Source organism: Pteropus medius, unplaced genomic scaffold (assembly GCF_902729225.1).
Source record: "Pteropus medius unplaced genomic scaffold, Ma_sr-lr_union100, whole genome shotgun sequence".
In the NCBI taxonomy this organism is placed as follows: domain Eukaryota; kingdom Metazoa; phylum Chordata; class Mammalia; order Chiroptera; family Pteropodidae; genus Pteropus; species Pteropus medius.
Genome location: NW_024354499.1, coordinates 14,136,756 through 14,143,204, shown reverse-complemented (window position 1 = coordinate 14,143,204; position 6,449 = coordinate 14,136,756).

Genomic DNA, 6,449 nt, shown 5'->3' with positions numbered 1-6,449 from the left:
CCAACTTATGTTAGTATCATTCTCCCTGGTCTGCTGAAGAGTACTCTTGGAAAAGTGCAGTTACCACAGGTTCCAGGAAGCTGAGATGGGAGGAACTGAGGAGTGTAGCCACTTAGTCCACATTACACATGCTATCATTGTGCTCCTTCATGTCATTGCATGGATTACACACGTGTGTGTTAAAATCTCTGGTGATTCAGATGACAGAACTTGTAGCTTCTTGTGTCTCCATGGACGTGTCTTTTTCTTTTAGGATGGTTGCAATATGTTTTAGAAGGGACATGTTAATAGTGTTGTTTTTTTTCTTTTAAATCATCATAATGTTAAAATACATGGCTTTTTCTAGTAGCATGCGGTGGCCATAATGACAGTGAAATGGGGTAATAGAGCAATTTTTTTTTCTTTTGTGGAGACAAACAGCCGTACTCCGAGGATGTCAGTATGAGGGAGGTGGGGGCAGTTGCACCTGTAGGATCAGTGCAGCGTTTTGGGGTTTTGCTCATGTGCAAAGGCAAGGTCAGAGCTCCCTGATCAGAAGGCCTGAAGGCTCTTCTTTCAGCTCGCACCCTGCCCAAGGCATGCCCGGTATGGCAGTGTCAGTGGCCAACAGGGATGGTCGCTGGTGTAGAATGGGAGACAGGATGCCCTACTCGGTCAGAACAGAAGTCCATTTGTTGAAGAAGTTCTATAAGATGAGGGTTGTTTCTTTAAAAATGCTTTAAGACCCCTGGCTTAAAAAAAGTGGGCCCCCTCCCTCCACCCCGCAACTGTGTTATCCTGAAAAGAGAGAATGGGAAAAGTTGGCAGCTTGAGGATTTGAAGATGTCAGTGTGGATTTATCTGGGTGGGTCATCAGGGCTCAGAAAAGGGAGCTGAATAGACTTTTCTGGATTGAGTCAGGTAGCTCCACTGAGCAACAGTGCACCAATTAGGGTATTTGTTGAAGAAAAGATATGACTATGAATCTTGAGTAAAGTCCGCTGCATATTAAGGCTGTACAATGTGGCATTTAAAACCTAGGGGTTAGGAGCCAGCCTGCCCTGGCTTCAAATCCTGGATCCACTATTTAGCAGCCATGAGACCTTGGGTAACATCATAGATCTCTCAAAGCCTCAATTTCTCCATTTGGAAATGGTCAATGTCTTGTTTAGTTGCGTTTCTTCCCAATTCCTCTTTTCCCATTTTCTTGTGAGTGGGCACCGGCAGGCTTTCACCCTACCATGCCACCAAAACTGTTCTTGTCCATGTCCCCAGTGACCTCAGTGTTGCTCCATCCAGAGGTCAATTCTCAAATCCTCGACTCCTTTGGCCCATCAGCCACACTGACCCCACCTGCTTACTTTCTCCTTGAAGCATTTTCCTTTGATTGGCTTCCTACTCTTCTGATTTTCCCAACAACCTCACTGACCACTTCTCATTTTCTTTTTCTGGCTTCTCTTCTTTGTTGTGACTTTGCAAAGTTAGAGCATATCTAGACCTTTTTTCTACATTTACACTTAGGCCCTTGGAAAGCTTATCCAGTCTCATGGCTTTAAATAACATCTACATGGTGATGATACTCTCATTTTTATCTGTGGCCCAGGCCTCTCTCAACTCCAGACTTATGCATCCACCTACCATCTCGACTTCCCCACTTGGATGTCTGCTTGACCATTCAACTCATCAGGGCCGAAACCAAACTTCTGACCTTCCCCTCAAATCCTGTTCCACCCTCTGTGTTCTCCATCTCAGTTGATGGCAACTTCGTCCCTTTCATTAATCAATTCATTGGCAAATCCTATTGGCTCTAATTTTCAGAATATGTCCAGAATCTGATCACGTCTTATCAATTCTGTCACTATCAGTCTGTTCTCTCACTTGGATTATTTTAGCAACTTCCTAACTGACCTTGAGTCTGTCCTTATCCCTCAATAATCTATTCATTGCAGCGGTCAGAATGATTCTGTTAATACATTAAATCAGTTTATGTCACTGTTCTCACAAAAACCTGCGCTAGCTCCCATCTTACTCAGCATAAAAGCCTGAACCTTTCCAGTAGCCCAGCAGTCCCCAACCCCTGGGCCATGGACCGGTACCGGTCCGTGGCCTGTTAGGAACCAGGCCACACAGCAGGAGGTGAGCGGTGGGCGGGGGGAATGAAGCTTCATCTGTGTTTAGTTTGCAGTTGCTCCCCAGCACTAGCATCACCACTTCAGCTCCACCTCAGATCATCAGGCATTAGATTCTCACAGGAGCACTTGTCCCTGGTGCCGAAAATGTTGGAAACCGCTGCAGTAGTGCATGGGCCCTGTGGCCTGGCCACCCTCACCTCTCTGATCTTTACGCCTGCTTTCCTCGTTAGTCATCCTGCCTCAGGGCCTTTGCACTGCTGTTTTCACCTCCTGGAGGGAATGCTCTTCTCTCAGCTCCCTGGTTTGCTCTCTCACCTCCTTCATGGCGAGGCTTAAATGACTTAGCGGACTTTCACGATCACCCTATTAAAGGCTGCACTCCACCTCCTCTAGTCCCCCTGCTCCCTTTCCCACTTTCATATTCTCCATCTCAGTTATCACAGCCATACCTGATTCAGGGAGCTGTTTCATTCACTGCTGTATTCCTAGTGCTCTAGAACACACTGGTGTCTAGTGCCTACAACACTGCCTGGCACATGGTAGGAACAGCATAAGTAATCGTGGAACAAATGAACGTCGAATGAATGTAGTAATCCATGTGCAATGCTTGGGTGGTACCTGGCACACTGAACGTTCAGTAACAGCCGGCTGCTCTTAGCATCATAATTGTTACCACATGGCTAGATGCTAAAATGAGTCTTGCTTTTTTTTTTTAAATTTGAGCAATTTTCAGTGAAAAGATCATACAATGATCCTATTTCTACACTAATAATTGAAAAGTCAACAATAAAATAAATAAATAAAATGGGTACATATAGTTGAACAGATTTTGTTTAAATAGAAGTGTAAGTATTTTGAGGTAGGATGAGACTTTAGAGAGATTATATGAATTGGGTAAAAACAAACCCAAACCAAACCAAACCAAGCGAACAACCCTCCCTTCTTCCTCTTTTCCCCCTTCCCCCCAGCACAATACCTCATGCTCCTGCAGTATGGGTTTGGTTTTCCTGGGAACATATTTGTTTAATATTATGGTCTGATAAATGAATTAGGTGCCCACGGGTTTAATCATAACATTTGGCCCTTTTGCCGTTTTTCCCTGTTGGAAACTGTGTAGAAGTCCTTTGGTAGACTGCATGGGACTTGTGTGATCAGATTTCTTATGTAATCTGGAGATGCCCAGTCGAATCACCATTCAGGACCCTTTTTTGATTATCAGCTCTTCGCTCTATAAAGAACAAATAACCAAACTGAACCTACGCTTGGAAGACTACCTCTAGCATATCAGTTGCATTTATAGGCGATTATTTTGTTACCCATTTGAAATTAACTAAAGCCATAACTATCAGTCTCAGCTTTTGATTGGCATCTAGTTTTTCTACCAGCTTGATCTGATTCTAAGCAACAGTGAGACATTTGATTTCTTAATTAGCCTGGGAAGCCATTTTTAGTAGGTGTGCAGTTTCCATTCGGCTTTTTGAAGTATTTAAATAACCCTGGGGACCCTCATTACTCCATAACAGGATATCTGAGGACTGGCTGGAAAGCCCCTACATGATTCATCTCTTAATGTTTACTTGACCATTAGTAGGTTTTAAAAATACCTTCTTTCTTTCATTTGTTCATTCATTTAACAATTACCTGTCAAATTGTTTATTACCCTAAACTATGACACGGGTTGTTATCTAACTTTTACAGATGAGAAAACTGAAGTATAGAGAAATGTAGTGGCTTTTAAAAAACCTCAATGGGGTAGCTCAGACAGAAGCAGAATTTAGGCTTTTTTTGCCCAATTAGTGCACCCTCGAAAAGATGGGTGAGCAGAACTGCAACGTAAATACCTTAAAAAAACAAGGTCACAGGCTTGGGGCTACTGAGATATATTCTGCTTGGCTTGCATGGCATTTAAGAAAATTGAGGCAACATTTCCCAGTTGGAAGATTTTATGTAAAATCAGGATTTCTAGTTTCTTTTGAAAAGTCCATTCTGGAGCACTAGGCCTGTTCTCGCATGGCCAGCACTGGCTTGGGATGCTTAGCCAACATCCTTTATTGAGAGATGTGGGCTCCTTTGCCACTGACCTCCCCCCATGGTGTCACCCCCAGCCCACATGCCTGCCTCTGCCCTCATCTGAGTGGTCAGAGGGTGTTTTTGTGGAAGGTGGCAAGGGGGCGTGTGGAGAAAGAAGATTGAAGGCTGTGAGAATAGGACCCTTGCTTTAACCAGTTCCATTTTTGTCGTCTTATATTTTGAGATTGTGTAATGTTTCATTTAAAACTGGTTGCTGCTGCTTAAACAATAACACACAAATGCAAATATATTTGATCCTCATTATTTGTAGATTCCACAGTTGTGAATTCATTTTCTCCTTTTAGGCACCTAACCCTTCATACCATACCTTAATGTTGTTTCCTTTTCTTTTAGCAAAGTGAATTGAATTCCTTCTTGTGGACCATAAAGAGAGACCCTCTGTCTTACTTCTTTGGCACAATCCATGTCCCATATACCCGGGTCTGGGACTTCATCCCAAATAATTCCAAGGAGGCTTTTCAGCACAACAGCATTGTGTACTTTGAGCTGGATCTCACAGACCCCTACACTAACTATCTCCACCCTCACTAGTTGTCAGATGTTGCCACAGGGCAAGAACCTCCAGGATGCCCTTGTGGATTACCCCAGATCAGCGTGGCAAGGGTCTCTATGCGGACTACCTTTACAATGCCATCACAGGAAACTGGGAGCACAAGAGGCCCGTCTGGGTCATGCTCATGGTCAACTCCCTGACCGAAGTGAACATTAAGTCCTGGGGTCAGGGGTGCCTCTCTTAGACCTGTACTTTGCCCAGGTAGCTGAGCGGCTGAGGAAACAGACTGGGGTGATGGAAAAGGTGGAAGAGCAATGCCATCCATTGAATGGGTTGAACTTTTCACAGTTAAAACCCTTTATTGCACAAAAGACTGGCATTTGATTGTGTGAGTAAATCTGCTGAATTACGATGCAGGAGATGGACCAGAAACACAGTTTATCTAAAAATTCCCTTTGCTCAAGAATGTTTTTTTAAAAGGTTTTTATTAAAAGAGGTAACACACAATATTATATTAGTTTTGGGTGTTCACCATAGTTATTTAACATTTTTATATCTAAAGAAGTGATCACTATGATAAGTCCAGCAACCATTTGACACTATACAATGCTATCACAATATTATTGCCTATATTTCCTATGCTATACATCAGTACCATGCTATTTTGAGTACTATAGCCTTGTAGTATAGTTTGATATCAGGTGCTGTGATACTTCCAACTTGTTCTTCTTTTTCGAGATTGCTGTGGCTATTTGGGATCTTTTATGGTTCCATATAAATTTTTGGATTATTTGTTCTAGTTCTCTGAAAAATGCCATTGGTATTTTGATAGGGATTGCATTGAATCTATAGATTGCTTTGGCTCGTGTGGCCATTTTCATGATGTTGATTCTTCCTACCCAGGAGTATGGTATATGCTTCCATTTATTTGTATCTTCTCAATTTCTTTTTTCAATGACCTATAATTTTCTGAGAATAGGTCTTTTATCTTTTTGATTAAATTTATTCCTAAGTATTTTATTTTTTTTCATGCAATCGTAAATGGGATTGTTTTTTAACTTCTCTTTCTGATAATTTGTTATTGGTGTAGAGAAATGCAACCAATTTCTGAACATTAATTTTGTATCCTGCTACTTTACTGAATCCATTGATCAGTTCTAATAGTTTTTTGGTGGAATCTTTAGGATTCTCTATGTATACTATCATATCATCTGCAAATAAAGACACTTTTACTTCTTCTTTTCCAACTTGGATGCCTTTTATTTATTTTTCTTGTCTAATTACTATTGCCAGGACTTCCAATATTAGGTTGAATAGAAGTATGAAAGTGGATATCTTTGTCTTGTTCTTGATCTTTAACAAAATGCTTTTAGCTTTCCCCTGTTGAGTATGATGTTAGCTGTGGGTTTGTCATATATGGCCTTTATTATGTTGAAGTATGTTTTCTCTATTCTCACTTTGCTGAGGGTTTTTATCATAAACTAATGCTGGATTTTGTCGAATGCTTTTTCTGTATATATGGATATGATCATATGATTTTAATCTTCCATTTGTTTATGTGATGTGTCATGTTAACTGATTTGTGGATATTGAACCAATCTTGCATCCCAGGAATAAATCTTACTTGATCATGGTGTATAATCTTTTTCATGTATTGCTGAATTTTTGTTGAGGATTTTTGCATCAATGTTTGTAAGAGATGTTGGCCTGTAGTTTTCTTTTTTTGTAATGTCTTTGCCTAGTTTTGGAATTAG